The sequence below is a fragment of the Molossus molossus genome, unplaced genomic scaffold (assembly GCF_014108415.1).
Source record: "Molossus molossus isolate mMolMol1 unplaced genomic scaffold, mMolMol1.p scaffold_m16_p_9, whole genome shotgun sequence".
Classification (NCBI taxonomy): domain Eukaryota; kingdom Metazoa; phylum Chordata; class Mammalia; order Chiroptera; family Molossidae; genus Molossus; species Molossus molossus.
Genome location: NW_023425403.1, coordinates 76,769,233 through 76,786,566, shown reverse-complemented (window position 1 = coordinate 76,786,566; position 17,334 = coordinate 76,769,233). Strand labels below are relative to the sequence as shown.

The following is a 17,334-nucleotide window of genomic DNA, read 5'->3' as shown; positions in this document are numbered from 1 at the left end:
GTAGCCTCCAATAATCAATGAAAAACTCCATGTTGTACAAAACCTGGGATGTTTTTTTCTTTCTTTCCCTCCCTCCCTCCCTCCCTCCCTCCCTCCCTTCCTTCCTTCCTTCCTTCCTTCCTTCCTTCCTTCCTTCCTTCCTTCCTCAAATTCATTTTTACAATTTAACAATGTGATGATGTATATTGGTCATAGCAGTGGGATTTCTTTCATATCCATAAATCAAAATTACTAATGTCCTTTTTGTTGAAAATAAATAAAGGGAGTAGGAAAAAGATCATGCTATTTTAATTTCGGAATATCTGCGCATCCCTTCTTAGTTTAGATGTGAGCAGATACTTGCAGCAGATTATTTGGGACAAGTCTTACTAAATGTTTATGACATAGATCTGGGAATTAGTTAAAGTGTGAAAGAAGGAGCACCAAATAAAGGGGAAAGTAACTAGGCTATCTGCCAGCTATTGTGACAGGCCTGGTAAATAAGTTTTTAAAATAATGATTAAAAGATATAATAAAGATAGAAACCAAAACAAAAGAAACTAAAGTGTTCTGGCTCCTCTAGTTACTGGAAAATCTGATGTTTCTGTTGTTGTTGCTACTTGAACATAAATGATATTTACTCATAAAGTAATGCAGCTATTTGTTATCCAAAAGACTCTGTAGACAGATAGGGACTATCACCAGGTAACAACAAAATACAGATTGTATTCTGTTAAAGAGCTGGGACAATTTGAAGAGAAGTACTAGCAGAAGATCAATTCATCCAACCTTGCTAGCATCAATTCTCAGAAAAAATGATCAGAAGAGTGCATCACTTATCTTGGAGGAAGGGATTATTCCATTCCTAATGTGGCTACAGACTTTGCAAGTAGACACTCCCAGATTGTATTATAAGTAACAACTTGCAATGTGTGAAGGTAGAAATATAGCAAACAGCTTGAAAAAGTCAAACTGCTCTACTCCTTCTTCAACTAACCAATAGCACACTCTTTCCGAAATAATACGAATGTTAAGGACAAGGCAAAGCTGGATCAGCAATGTGACAATAAGGGCAGCTTCTGTGGATACAAATCATGGATCCCCCAATCTCTGGAATTTTATGTAACCTGGCTTTGGGAGTTGCAAGAAAATAGGCAGCGGTTATGTGTTAGATGATCAGAAAGTTGGATACTATTCCCCCTCAGCAATCTACTCCTAGAAAAGAAGGCATTAAAGTGAAAAGAAAAAGAAGAAGGACTAAATCAGGTGAAATTGTTTATATGGCTATTGTAATATGGAATAAAAAATAAAAGAAAGAAAATTGCTTGAGTTGCTTCTGTAGAACTGGTAGCACATCATCAGTGGTTGACTGATTGAAAACCAGCTTCAACTCTAGCCATAGTATTATTTGCTACTTTGGATAAATTAAAACTCAATTATGAGAATCAAAAATTAGGCATAATGCCCAGCTGGTGTGGCTCCGTGGATTGAGTGTCGTCCCATGGACTGAGAGGTCCCCGTTTGATTCCCGGTCAGGGCACATGCCTGGGTTGCAGGCTCTATCCCCAAGGGGCAAGCAGGAGGCAGCCGATCAATGTTTCTCTCTCATATCAATGTATCTATCTCTCTCTCTTCCTCTCTCACTAAAAAAAAAAAAAAAAAAATCAATAAAAATATATTTAGAAAAAAATGATTAAACATAAAATGAAGTTGATGACAGGTTAACCCCCCCCCCCCCACCTCGCCACCTTGGTTAAACAGGAAAAAATCTGAGAATTATTAACGGAAACACAGGGATCTTTAGCACACGTGGCAGGGGGAGCGGAGGCTTTAGGTAGTGGTGTGAGAAATGCTTACGAGGCACATGCAGAGCGCTTGGAGATGACTGGATGTAGGCAGTAGGTATGAAGGCAGATGGGGAATAAAAGAGAACACTCTGGAAGGCCCATAGGTAAAATGTAGAGGGTACAGATGGGCTCTGGCAGAAAACTGAAAAGTATAATTGAGATGGTATTATGATCAACTGGAGAGATGTGTGCATATCATTTATTAACTTGGAAGTGCACCAAATTTACCTTTGACCCAATTAAAATTGAACATATGGAAACCTTTGAAATTTCCCTGGCTCTATTCTCTAATGAAAACTAACTAATGTGGAATTCTAGGAAGGCAACAAGAGATTATTCCTCCTATTCAGAAAGAGGTTGAAGGGAGAGTATTGATTTCCACTAACTACCTTTTTAACAACTCCATCTGATAGATGTACAAGGCATTTGGTTCATGGAGTCTGACAGTCATGCTACTGGGGAGCAAACAAGGCCATTTTCCTGAGAGATTTGTCTGGAAGAGATATGGAAGGCCCACGTAACAAGAAATTCAACAAGACAAGGACTATTGATATGTCATAGTAGATGTGACCAGCCCCTTCTTAACCATTTCCTTTTCCTAATATAGATTAACATTATCTGCTTCTATGTGGAGTGGACTTCAGTATACTTTCACAACTCTCCCAAAGAAATATTTAATTCACTGGCATAGTGTCATAAAGTACTACAACAGCACTTAGACTTTCAAATCATTGGCATTCATTGAAGCATTAAGTTGAAAATGTAATAATAATTGCTTCCTTAGAAAGATAGGAGGATATAAGGACAGTAGTCACCCATGTGACAAATTAAGACTGGCAGATGTGACCAGACAAAATACAGGATCCAGCAGAGTCTGTGAAATGTTGGACAATTATAATGGGTTAAAGTCTCTCTCCAAATATGAAAAATAGATTAGTATTTTTTACTGACCCCTACAACAAAATAAGAAGTACATAAAATAATGAGATAAGTTGGGTTCTAGTGAATCATTTCTCTCCTTTAGGAATTATGCTGAATCCTATCCACAAGGTCCTGAGACTTGTATTTGAATAGCATCTGAAAATAAGTGAGTTATAAAACATTTACAAGAACTGTAGATAAAACATTGCTTGTAGGACCTTATGATTGAAATAATCTTAAGTTTCTGAAATGAAAAAGAATAAAGAATGGCATTTTGGCAAGAATTGAAAAGTACACTTTAGTGAAGATTGCTTGGATTTTGGACTTGAAATATTACTGTGGTAGCCACTCAGTGCAAATGTTTTGGAAGACAATTAGTAGCTTGCTACTGGGCATAAAAAAAGAGATTGCTTTTAACATAAAAATAACATCAGAAAACCTATCATGTTATGTAAAACATCAGAGAAATGTTTGAAGAGGCGGCAGTTCAAAATGCAAGATCATGTGACAGGAAAAGTTAGGGGAGTCCATTCCCTTTATGAGAAGTCGGCTTCAATTCCTTTAGGGCAAGTGATGAAAAACCCAACACCTCCCTGCTTGTATTGTTGCATGGTTTGAACTACATTTTCCCTTGAAACCAAGGAAAAATGGGCTTTTTGATTTACTGATGAAAAGTCCTTGGACTGAAGGTCATGCTATTGTATGGAAACCAGTGAAAATAAGCCCTGCAGTTGGTCAAATCCAGGTGAAGGGTGGTGGGAGTAAATTTATATCATAAATAGAGCTGAGTGCTCAGTATTTAGCAGTGTAAGAAGAATTAGATATATATCCTCAGGGGAAAAAAAAACTAAAACATTGACAGATTCTTGGACTGAATACAGTAGTCTTGAGATACCATCAAGCAAATAGACCCTAGATAATATCGGGTACTTAGTTATAGAAGTTCTTGGGGAAATTTAGAGGAAGTAGCAAGACTCAGTAGTTGGCCCAGAAGGGGGTTGGGATTTAAAGGCAGATATCTTGAGTAGATCCTTAGTATCAGGTACCTGGATTAATGAAATAAGGTAACACAATGGTGGTATTCAAGCAATCTAAAGATAGACAAAATTATGAAAAACTCATTTTACATTCAGTGAACCTTTGTTACGTTAAAGGGATGTACATATTATCATCAGGAGAGAAAGTGCCTGAATATAGTTTAGAAAGAATTTCTTGAGGTTAAAGTCCTCGCATACTAAGTGAATGACATTGGAATTTACTGCCCAATAGACAATTTCATGGGGCAACCCCCAATTTTTAGTGATTTTTTTGTTTGTTTCAAATTGTACACATTCCCTTAAATCCAATGATAAAATTATATATGATAGTTTAATCAGCACTAGCTTCAAGCAGGAACTTTAAAAACAAAATTCAAATTCTGAATCATACCAAAATTAAAATCCTGGAGGCCTGTCATCATGCTGATAAAGGTTTGCTAACTTTAATATGAGTACTAGTGGGAGCCCTCTGTCAAGACTAGACATGACTAGTGGTCAGGATAGAAAGAAAGAAAACAAATTATGAAGATGGATTGAATATCTGTCAAGTTCATAGAACACCATACATGTCAAAATGCTGGGAGGGGACATGGATTCTCACCAAAAAGAACTAATAATTATTTTAACTTTTATGAAATCTAGTATTTTAAAGATCAGTTGCCAGAAATGCTGGAGGTCTGGATGGTGGGCTGTTTATCAAAATAGGAATGCTGTGTTGAAATTATAGCAGAACACTACTCAGGAGTGAAGTCTTTTCATTGTTTTCTGTTAACTCAGGTATTATGTATATAAAGGGAACATATATTATTTCTGATGGTTCACTTTTATTCATGGCAGGAATGAAGAATTAACATAATGATCTTCCTATGAGGCTGTTACTTAATTATATCTGGAAGCCTAAGTTGGAAAAAGCCTGTTATATCTGAAATGTGGTTTCTCTAGAACCAAATGGAATCCAGAATTTAATGAGCAAGGACCTTGTAGGCACAATTGCAGGCATTGGACATGTCATTTCTGTAAAGAAGGAATGGAAGAAAATATTGTATTATGTTTGGGTGTTAAACTTTTTAAAATCTCTCTGCCATACCTGTAGTATATAACTATAACAAAGGTTGGTAAATTCTAATTGATTTTAAAAAATAAAAATTATGGCCCTGGCCGGTTTGGCTCAGCGGTTAGAGCGCCTGCCTGCGGTCCGGAGAGACCCGGGTTCGGTTCCCGCTAAGGGCATGTACCTTGGTTGCAGTTTGTCCCCGGCCCTGGTTGGTCGTGCGGGTGGCAGCCACTCGATGTGTCCCTTTCATGTCGATGTTTCTCTCTCTTTCTCTTCCTCTCTCTCCCTCCCACTCTGTCTGTACAAAAAATGGAAAAATGTCCTTGGGTGAAGATAAAAAATATATATAAAAAATAAAAATTATGTAGATTATTATCTCAAGAATTGGAAAATATTTTGGGGGACTATTCTGATAAACCTTAAATGTTATGGTACCTATGGAAAATGACCAGAAAAATAATTTGATTTGGTCTTAGATTAACAATTAATTAATTAGTTCATCTATACATATAAAAAGTTTCAAATAACTGTGGATTAGAACAAAAGAATAGTGTCATAAAAGTCTAACCACCAAGCTGAAACCTATGCAAAATAAAAGTGAAAGAAAAAAAAAGTATATATAGTAGTGTCTCCCTTTATCCATAGTTTGCTTTCCATGGTTTCAATTATCCATGGTCAACCACAGTTTGAAAATATTTTATGGAAAATTCCAGAAATTAAAATTTTATGTTTTAAATTGTGCACCATTCTGAGTAGTGTAACGAAATCTCATGCAACCCAGGACTTGAATCATCCCTTTGTCCAGCATGTGCACACTATACACGCTCTCTCCCCATGAGTCACTTGGTAGCCATCTGTCATCAGATCCAGTGCTAAGATGTTGCAGTGCTGGTGTTCAAGTACCCCTGTTTTACTTAACAATGGTTCTAAAGCCATTCACCCAACTTCACTATAAAATATTGTTATAATTTTCTATTGTTAGTTATGGTGCTTAATCTGTTACTGTGCCTAATTTATAAATTAAACTTTATTATATGTATGTATAGGAAAAAATACATAGTATATATAAGGTTCAGGACTAACTGTGGTTTCAGGCATCTACTGGGGATCTTGGAAAAGATAAGATAGGACTACTGAACAAATACCTATTAAGGGAGATGATCTCTATTACAAAGATTTATATAAGGAATTTACAACCTTCATTAGATAGCTGGTGAATGATGTAGGTTAAAGGTATATTGATTCATTTGTAATACATTGCTCTCTTTGTTGCTCTCTTTGCCTCGTGTTTAATCAACAAATACTTATGAGTCTCCAGTCCTATTTAATATATCGCTGTTTCCTAAATATGTCATATTTGCTCTTACCTCCAGGCCTATCACAATGGTATTTCCTAGAAAGACCCTGATCTTTTTGCCTCACCATGTCTTAAGCATTTTTCAAATTAACTTCTCACGGAAGCTATCCTTGAATTTGGGTTAGGTGATTTTCTATTTGCTTCTATATAACTATAATCAATTCTAGTCAAATTCCCATTTACTTGTTCATCTTGACTGTTAGACCAGAGTGCCTCAGAGTGTAATTCACAGACCACTGCATCAGCATCACCTGGGAAGTAATTTTAAAAATGTGTGTCCTTGGAGCTCATCCTAGATTCATTATATCAGAAACTCTGAAGCCTGGGAATTGGCTCTGGTGACTCTTATGAACACTAATATTTGAAAAACCTGTGCTCTATTCTATACTTCTCGATAGTTTATGTACTAAGCCTCCTGACATAAAGCCCAATGAGATTATAGAACTTCAACTCTGCTTCTGAGTTCAGTTAGTTTCCTACTAGATCAGATTTCTCGACCAGGAGTAATTTATAACCCCTTTAATAGGAATAATAATAAAAACAATAATAAAATAGTATAGGCCACAGCATCATGATTTGCATTTTTCTATTACTATAAATCAAAGGATATTTCATAATTATATATTAACAAGAGTGGAAAACATTAAAATTAGCAATATTAATTTAGTAGGATAGTTCTAATTTGCTAACATTAAATCACTGCATTCAAAATAAATCTTATATCAGTCCGGCCAGTGTGGCTCAGTGGTTGAGCCTCGACCCATGCACCAACAGGTCACCTGTTGATTCCTAGTCAGGACACGTGCCCAGGTTGTGAGCCCAATCCCCAGTGGGGGGCATGCAGGAGGTGGACAGTGGATGTTCTCTCTCAGGACGTTTCCATTTCTCTATCGCTCTCCCTCTCTCTCTCGAAAGTCAATAAAGGAACAACTTTTTTTTTTTTTAATTTTCAAAATAAATCTGATATTGACAGTTGCGACATGGAAAGAGCTGTCACCTTGGCACTACCATCTGGGCTGCCTGGCAGGCAAGGAAAAACGAAGCTGAGAGGAGCGGCTAGAAGCCAACGTGCACGACTCAGGGCACCGCTGCTGCATCCTTCAGCCCACCAGCTTCCTTCCTGTGCTGCTCCTTTTAGGAAGAGCCTGGGGAAGGAGGCGGCAGTGGCCTGGCCTGTGGCTGCTGGAAACGTAGGAGAGGGGGGAGGAGATGAAGGGGTGGTCCCTAAAGGAACGACAGAGACGGAGAGGAGGCCGGAGAGTGTGGGAGAAGTTGCAGAAGGCCGCAGGGCCCGCGGAATGGCTCCTGGAGCTTGTGGGGGCTGCCCTAGCGGGCACGAATGACTTCCAGAGCCACCGCCCACTGTTCCAGAGCTCAGGGCTCGCCTTGGAGGAAGGATCCCAACTCTTACACAGGTCAGCCAGGTGGGGCAGTCCTGGGAGACAGGGTGGCAGAGGACCCTTGCCAGGCTGCGGTCCTTCCCCACCCCACCCCAGATTCCAGTCCCGTGGACCTGCCCGTTGGATTTGCAAGTGTAGGACGCGTGGCAGTCGGCCCATCGCCGCTCCCAGTGCCCCGGCCAGAGGTCATCAGGGCACAGCGAACCAAGCTGAAGTTGTAGAGCAGAACCCACCCAGCTTGTGCTAGCCGTGCAGCAGGCATTCAGAGAATATCCGTGTATCTATAGAGAGAGATCACACCTGTGTATGACCTGGCACAGGTCGCTCAGAATCCCTCCTCGTGAGTTCCACATAACATCGGTGCAACCCTAAACAGTAAATGCTAATGAAAGTATTGAAGGTATATGGACATGCTTGTTCACAAGACAGTATTCTAGATGATGTAAAAAAAAAAAAAAAAAATTAAAGGACATCCGCTTCTAGTCAAAATGAAGTAAGAAGGAAACAACATAGAACCGAAATATATATTTATATATTTACATATGTTAAAATATATTTATATATGAAAATATATACAATATTTGTATATTTACATACATATATAAAACAATGGTTTTAGATTCAGATATTGGACACAAAACAGTCCTGAGAAAGGGAAAATAAACAAGGTGAACCCTGCAAGTGTCCCCACTGACGAAAGAGACTTTCCTGGAAGTAGTGCAGAGAGGTGGTACCCCGGCCGGTCCCTCCTGTCGCCCTGAGTGGAGAAAATGAAATTCAGAGTCTGGAAACCAAGGCAGCAGTTTTTAGCACAAGTAAAGATAGAAGCTTTACAGAGAGAACTTCAAAGGTCAACAGAGAATCCCCTCAAGGATGGGTTGCAGCTGAATAGCCATCAACACGTGTTGGAGGGAAACACCTGAGATTAGGAAAAGTATCGCCTGAAACGTCTTTCGAGCAACCAGTCTCCAGAGCTCAAACAACAAGAGTAGCCCGTGTTCCAGCAGCCAAGGTGGGAAATGTTGTAAACTGCAGGATTGAGTCCAGTACTCAGAAAAGTATTGCCTCGGTAGTGAGATCAAATTAGCCCAAGACTAAAGACTTGCTCTGGCCCTATGTAAGATTCAGACTCTTTTCAACTAACCCATTTGGGTCGCAAACAAGAGTATTTTAGGTATGGGAAAACATTCATTCCTCAATAAGGTAAAATTCATTGTGTATGGCATTCCATCAAAAATTACCAGGCAAGCAAAGAAAGATGAAATTATGAACCAAAAAGATCAGAAATGACACCAATATAAACTAAACCATATGATGAATGTTATATATCATATCTATGATATAGATATGATATATAATATATCATAGATGTGATATATATTATATATATACATGCCAAACCATATGTATGATGTTGCATTTAGTTTTTACATAACATATTACTATAGCAACACATAGGCTACTCAAAGTGCCTTTTTTCATAATCAAGTTTCAGACGTTAAATATCTATTAAAAATAGACCATTTAAAAATAGTACAGTGGCCTGGCTGGTGTGGCTCAGTGGTTGAGCATTGACTCATGCATCAAGAGGTCGCCGGTTTGATTCCCAGTCAGGGCACATGCCCAAGTTGTGGGCCCAATCCCCAGTGGGGGACATGTAGAAGGCGACCAATCAATGTTCTCTCTCATGGATGTTTCTATTTCTCCCTCTAAAAATCAATAAAGAAAATAATAATAATAATAATAATAATAATAATAATACTTACTGTAATGTGTTTTGGAAATTCTTATAGGTTTACTTGCTATTAAAGTTTTAGTTTTCTATTTATATCTGACAATTTTTAGTTATTGTTCTTTGATAGATGTACCTTTGTTAACTGTACACTTAAGAAATAATAGTGATAACTGAGGTTTTACTTTTGATATTTTATCTTATTACAACCCACTTGGGAAATGGCAAGTGATTGTTTCTTATTTTCTCAGTCTAGTACTTCCATTACACGTAAAGAGTAGCTGCTTTAAACTATCGATTGCTCCTATTGGCCGCCTGCATTTATCACCGCTGTGTCTCTGTTTTCTACTGCATGCAAATTTGCTCCTCATTTATTCATTCAATAACTTGCAAAGCTAAAAATAATAAATACCTCATAATAGGGGAACATATGAGTTGCATATTTAACATGATATTGTTTTTTATGAGCTTTTTATTGAAAGGATAAATGGATTTATAATATAGATGTTAACAGAGGAACAAAACATTTTAAAAGAGGGTTAAGTGAATGAAAATAAAATGTTTTAAGGTGTTACCACTGGTGATAAAAAGCAAACTAACAGTGTGTTTCTATTGAACCATGTTTTATAATATGCTCTTACGTATATTGAGGTTTGTAGGGCTGCTCTAATTCCATGTATTTTTATGTCCTTACTCTATGGCTTTTTTTTTTTTTTCCTTTTTCTTTCAGTCATTGATTTAGCCCTATCCTTCCAATTTTGTTTAAATAAGCTGAGTTTAGGTCTTTGTGATTGCAACCAAAGAAATCTTGACCCACAAAGCTTCCAGACCAACAACAATCATTATTTTGCATGTCATATTCTACACAGTTTGGTAATTTCTGTGTAGTATTTAAAAAGAAAGCATAAATTTTAAGAAACTGAAGATATGGTAGAGATTTTTTTTTAATCCTCACCTGAAGATATGTTTTTATTGATTTTTAGAATGAGAGGAGGGAGAAAGAGAGAGAGAAACAATGATGTGAGAGAGAAACATTGGTCAGTTGCCTCCCATATGCGCCAAGACCAGAGATTGAACCTACTCCCAGGTATGTGCCCTGATCAGGAATCAAATGTGCATCTTTTTTGGTGTACAGGACGACACTCCAAACAACTGAGCCACCCAGCCAGGGAAGATATGGTAGAGATTTTAAGTGTGAATTTGTATAATGTGCATTTAAATTATAACATTTTAGACAAAATTCAAAAAGATGTTTGACAAAATTCCCAAAATTCCCCAAATTCCGAAAGTCTATGAACAAAACAGTTTATAATGAAAATTTAGGATTATACTAATATTTTATTCAACAAATTACTTTTTTACTTATTTGCCAGAGGAAAACTAAGACGGGGGGAAATAAGTATTGCTAAATGAGATCTTCTTGGATATAATAAGTTCCTGGATTATATGACCTTTTCTTCCTAAACTATTATCCAGGTTCCATAACTTTAGCTCCCATTATTGTTCTATAAATCATTAATTATTATAAGCAAAATTAATATCCTCAATTACTACATGGTTGAAATATGTGTGAAGTCAGATAATTTGTTGAAAAAGGAAAGAAAATGTACAGTTAGCTATGGGTAGCTTGAGTTGCTAGGCTGATCATTTAAAAATTAGCCTTATAACATCCAAAATAAAATATTCACCCTTACTTAGAAGAAACTGTATTTTTCAACTGTTTAGAATTTTTAAGCTCTCAAACCAAAATTTGGTTGATGCTAACTAAATGCACAAGAGATTGATAAATAAATCAGATTTCCAATGTATTAATTTATTCCAGTGATCACATTTCTAGCTGGACTAACTCACTTCCTGGTATTTGAATTATATAAGGAAATTAATTATTGATCAAAAGATTGCCTGATGACCACCAAATGAAAGAGTAGAGAAGCAGATACCCTCAAGAGATATTTCATCTATTTCAAGAAGATGCCTAGTAAATTATTCCTGCCCCACACAGCAGAGAATGATATCAAGGGGCCAAATTTTTCATATCCCGCCGAATTATTTCTTATCTCTGAACAGTGATGATTCCACACTGCTGAATTTGCTTCTTCGAGATTTGGTTTTTATTCTATCCTTTCCTGTTTGACAATTTCATTCTTTTGATATGTTATCATCACTGAGCATGCTGCATATATTGAGTTGTTCACATAAAAAGGACACATGCAATCTTTTCCTACCTTTTTTTAATGATTAACTTTTGGAAGTTTACTTGAACCTTACATTAAGAGTAATTTCATTCTTCCCCAATTGACTATTTTATCTTTCCTCAACATCAAAGCTTTCATTTCATCTTGCACATGAAAATTGGTAATCTATTAATAAACTGTGTTGACATTCAAAGGATAAAGCTGCCCCTTTCCTCCTGGATAATACGCCCTAAATGTAAGGTCTTTGTGAAGGATCTCTGCCTCTCTCTTCTTATATCTTATTTAGACATCTGTCCTTTCTGGACAATATTTTGTGCTCTCTCTTTTTCAGTCTAATTCTCACAGCCTTAGTTTAGAAATGTTTCATATTTTCCCTTGACCATGATACTTTAATTAATTAATAATGTATTTATTTATTCATTCTTTCAGTTATTTAAGGTGTATTGATTGAACTCCTACTACTGGTCCAGCTGCGGAGGGCAAAGCAGATTGACACAGAGAAACCTGCCCCCGTGGGTGACATTCTTTAGTGGAAGGGCACAATAAGCTGTAAATGGTAAGTAAATAAATATACCTTTGTGCTGTAAATATTAAAAAAATAAAGTAGGTTAATTGGTAAGAACATGGGAGTGGGGGAGAAGTACTGGGATATTTCAGAGGCATAATTAGGGAAGACCTTTCTGAAGAAGTGATCTTTAAGCAGAGACCTGAGTGACATGAAGGAGCAGAGGGAAAGGTTATATGTGTGAATGAATAATCTCTCAAACAAAAAGTGGAAAACCTTGGGGATTTGGAAAAATAATAAAACAAACAAACAAATGAAGAACTGTGTTCCAGAAGTGGACTACAAGAGGGAGAAAACGTTGGAAATGAGGCGCAAGAGAAAGCAGGTGGCCAGGTGATTTGGGGTCTTGTAGGTTCTGGTAAACATTTGGATTTTATTCTATAGCTGTGAGAAATCATTGCAGTGCTGTAGTAGTGAAAGAACACCATTTGATTTACAGTTTCAGAGGTTATTTCCAACTGCTGTGCAGAGCTTACCATTTTAAAAAAAGCAAAAGTGGAAGAGAGATGATTGGATATAGGATAACTTTTAGAAGTAGAGTCAGTAGGACTTGCTGATGAAATGCAATGTAAGAGAAAAATACAGAAGGACACTGATATCTTCAGTTTGAGAAACTAGTGAATTTAACTACCATTTATTTGGTGAGGAAAATTGAAGAAAAGTATAATGAGAGAAAATGAGTTTATTTCTGAAAAAGTTGTCAATATAGGTATGTTTTCAGATTCTGATTAAAAAAATGTAAGTACAAGAAAGACATTCTGCCACATCATCTTCATTTTGTCTGGTCAACTTTTAAAATTAAGATTTAGGCATCAAATCATAAACCACGAGACCAAGAAGCAATTAAAAGTGCTTCAAGCAACTTACACTTGAACAGTATTGAATCAGAATCTAGAATCTAAATTATAAGGTAGCTAGAAATGTTGGAGTGGGGACATCTCCTATAATGACACTAACAAATGAGTTGGAGAGAAGAGCATCAGCGATTTGATAAATGCTTCAGAGGTATCTAATTATGTGTACTGCTACTATTGAAATGAGCTTTCTGATTTCAAAGAGGTCATTAGGATTCTGGGGTGGTACAGGCCCAGAATCAGTGCTTTATTCTCCAAAACAAGAAGGGTAAGTTTTCTTGATATTCAGCAGAGGATGGGATAGTGATGAAAATATTTTTATTTGCAGGATTCTTTGATGGGGCTAACAGATCATGAGATATTAAGACCAAGTCCTATGGGAACTTAGATTTCTAAGTTCCTCACTAGATCCACAGGGTATAACAAATGACCTTGTGAATCTAGCTTCCCATCATGAAATGAATTATCAACTAATCTACCATGCCATGAGGTTAGACACAATCAGCAACATTATATGATCTTAGAAGTGATATCTTCCCAGTAGAGTTTCTGATGTTCTGAAGACACAAGAAAGTTCTGTAAGCAAATTATTCAAAATTTCATCTACTTCTGCACAACTCCCATTTCTCCCTTAAATCCACAACAACAGGGAGTGTTCCCAGTATCAGATAATTTAGGAGAACTTTAAGGTGTTTTTTTTTGTTTGTTTGTTTGTTTTTTTTGTTTGTTTGTTTGTTTATTTATTGTGGTACGTGCCCCTAGCGGAAACTGAACCCAGGACTGAATGGTCCACAGGCCGATGTTCAACCGCTGAGCCAAACTGGCCAGGGCTAGAACTTTATAGCAAATAGCTCTGCACAATATGCTAACGCAAGTCAGAATTGCTAGAGTTGCTGAGCCAGACTCTGAAGTATTCCTAAAGTTTGGTTGAAAGATAAATTCTCCCACGGGCAGACTATCAATCAGTGTATCTTATGGTCAATTTGCATTAAAAAAAAAAGACAAGGTGAGGTTAAATTCTACTTTGATAAATGGAAAGTGGCTAACAATGTTATCAGCTAGTAAGCTACTTAAATAGATAAGGGTTGAAGGATTTGTGATTTATCTCATTACAGTGTAGTTGCTGGTGTGCTTACCCTAACTCCCACAGAAGACAAGGATTATATTTGGTTTTGATTTGAACCCCATGCCCAATGCACGCGGTGTGATCAGAACTCAGGATACTGTTATCCAATATTCAGTTTGTTGAAAATTCTGGTTTAAATGTTAGCCAATCCAGAAGAGTGTTATAATCTTTATGATTCTCTTTGAAGTGTCACGTTCTACTTTAAAAATTCTACCGTTATCTTTTCTAACTTCTCATATTTGTATTTCATCTCACAATTCACTATGTTTTACATTTTATGTGTTTCTTTTTCATATATATTAAGCAACCTCATGCCAGTTTACCAGTTAGTCTATATGTTTACTGTGTCAGGGATAATCATAACTATTTTACTGAATGTCTGTTATGAGAAACAAAGACCGGAAAGTTAATTAAATTCAATTATCTCAAAGTCATAAAGAAGCAGAGCCAGTGTTCAAGTCTAAGTCTACCAGACTTCAAAGCCAAACTCTTCAATATATCACACTGCCTTATGTTTGAGCTACAAAATGCCTAAAAAATAAGGTCTACAAATTACTTGTAACTTCATTGTTCACTCGGTTTTAACTCTCAGAAAGACTCAGAGTGCTCAGTGCAATTGAAGGAGCAAAGGAAGGGAACAGCAGGGGAGTTTTCTCTAGAGGCCTGACTCTGTCCCTAGGTAGCGATGCCTCCCTCCTTGGCCAAATCAAATGCTCTTTGGATGCTGAAGTTGCCAGATGATTTCAAGCTAAAAAAAAAAAAAAAAAAGGCAAATTTTTCTAAAAAGGTAATATTTGTTAGAACAAAAATTTATATTTCATAATGTATATGTTTTACATTTTATTGTTTAATCAACAATTCTTTTCATTTTTCAGAAACTCTACTTCCAAACATATAAAATGAATGCTGTCATATAAAATTCACTTATTGCTGATTTATATCACAATCTGTTGTGTACGTTTTATTGTAGACTGCCTATGACGGTAAAATATCTTTCCTTACCAACAACTGAAAAGGGAAATTAAAAAGAAAATTGAATATATTTTAAGAAATTTGGAGCAACAAGTTTCTTTTGAAGGAAAAAAAATAATTTTTCAAAAGAGTATTTTTCTCTAAAGAGAAGTGCACATCATTTCCAAAGTACCAATTTTCATGTAAAACAAATTTGGAGGAAACTGTTTTTACCATGGTGACAAAATCTGGATGTAGATAACTTCAGAAAAAGGCAATTTTCCATAATCAGTTGAATTCAGAACACTTAGAGTTTGTTACCTTGAATTTTTGATACAAAATTACCTCTGCTGATATATGGGGATATCTGTGTTTTTACTTCAGGCTTCAGAGGGTTAAGAACTAACTAAATGGATGAATATCTTCAGGCAAAGCAAATCCAACTTTCATAACAACCAAGTTGCCACTCTATATTTTTAGGACTTTGTGAGTCAAGATTAATTGCCTAGAATATAGTGGCTGAGAGACGATGTTCTATATTTAATATTTTAAAACGATAAATTGTACATGAGGAGTCTCTTTCTTTACTTTGTGTGGCCCTCCCTGCTCACTGCTGATTTCTGATAACACCATGTGTCACAGCCAAGAGTGACCCCTAAGTTTCTACATAGTTACAACCACGTTCCTATTTGTGTTAAACACTACAGAGGCTAATACAAATGAAGGCTAGTGACATGTTACCATAATTCTAAGGTTCCCAATTTAAATGCAGAAAGTAGGTGTGTTATTTATGTATCTCCCTGAGCTGCTTTTCTATGTGATGTTTTCCTGACTTGTTTTATAAATTGAGAGATAGACCTGAGAAAGAATTGCCTAGGTGTGTTGATGCCAATGTCTACCTTGTATGTTTCTTTTTCTGTACCTAATCACTGGGTAGATTACATGAGTTTTATCTGCCTACCCAAAACTAAGGCTGGTCATCCAGTTCATCCGCAAATTTTTACCTTCTAGAATTGAACAGCTTACTCATTATTTATCTTTTCGGGAAACAAGAACTAATTTTGCAGATTTATTTCTAAACAGCTGTACAAGTAAGAATTTTGAGTAGCCTGAAGGATATCACATTCTGTCAAGTGTTTTCATTCCAATGTGGTACTCACACGTAAAACAAGTGATAAAAATTTAGTTACCACATTTTACTTCTTGAAAGGGCTACTATGACTTAAAACAAAATAAATAAATAAATAAATAAATAAATAAATAAATAAATAAATAAATAAATAAGAATAATGTACCCATAGACCATATATGGGATCAATGTAGTGGTTTTGAATTTCTTCTCCAACCTTCGCTTAAATTCTATGCATCCTAACATTCACTCTAAGGTAGAAAAGATGATCTTCTCTGTCAGCATCATTAGAATCAACCACAAATTGGCTTAGTAGAAAAACCTTCAAATATGAAAACAGGGCTCGACTTCACTAATTATCAGGGAAATGCAAGTCAACTTTTTGCACAGTGACTCTTTGCCACATCTACTGTAAGGATGGAGACCATTCTCAGCAGTCAGGCTGTTGACATTCCAGGAAATGTCGACATCACTCTGAAGGGGTACACCGTTATTGTGGAGGGGTTTCAATCACATCAGTGTAAAACTCAGTCTCCTGAAAAGAAAGAGAAGAGGCTCTGGGTTGACAAATGGTTAGGAAATAGAAAAGAACTGGCCACCGTCCACACTATCTGCAGTCATGCACTGACCACGATCAAGCGTGTCACTCTGGGTCTGTGTATGCTCATTTTCCCATCAATGTCATTATTCACGATAACGGTTCTCTTGTTAAAATCAGAAATTTCTTATGTGAAAAACAGATTTGCAGGGTTCAAACGAGGTTATTTAGTATTTCAAACCCAGAAAGATGAGTTAATTCTTGAAGAGAATGAAATAGAACTTGTATCTAACTCAGCTGCTTTGATTCAGAAAGCCACAACAGTTTAAAAAACAAAGATATAATAAAATTTGGGGATGGTATTTTTATTTTTGAAAAGAGAACAATTCAGCAGGCTAATGAATAAGATATAAGTTGTCCAGCTACAGAAACAGTAAGATACCAGAGATTCTTCAGAATCATTTGTGATTATTTTAAAGATGCAATAAAAGCCATGTGTAGCTAGATATGTTATTCTGTTTGTTGCAACTGCAAAAGGAATTCTTGTCTATTTTTTTCCCTGAAATTTCATTGTTGGTATACAGAAACACAGTGGATTTTTGTACAGTGATTTTGTATCCTGCAACTTTACTGCATATTTGTTTATTGT

The 17,334-nt window shown here is 36.4% G+C and overlaps 1 pseudogene; it reads left to right on the top strand.

The window, feature by feature from the left end:
- The first annotated feature begins 16,564 nt into the window (after positions 1 to 16,564).
- LOC118622890 lies at positions 16,565 to 17,091 on the top strand (annotated as a pseudogene).
- The last annotated feature ends 243 nt before the right edge of the window (positions 17,092 to 17,334 follow it).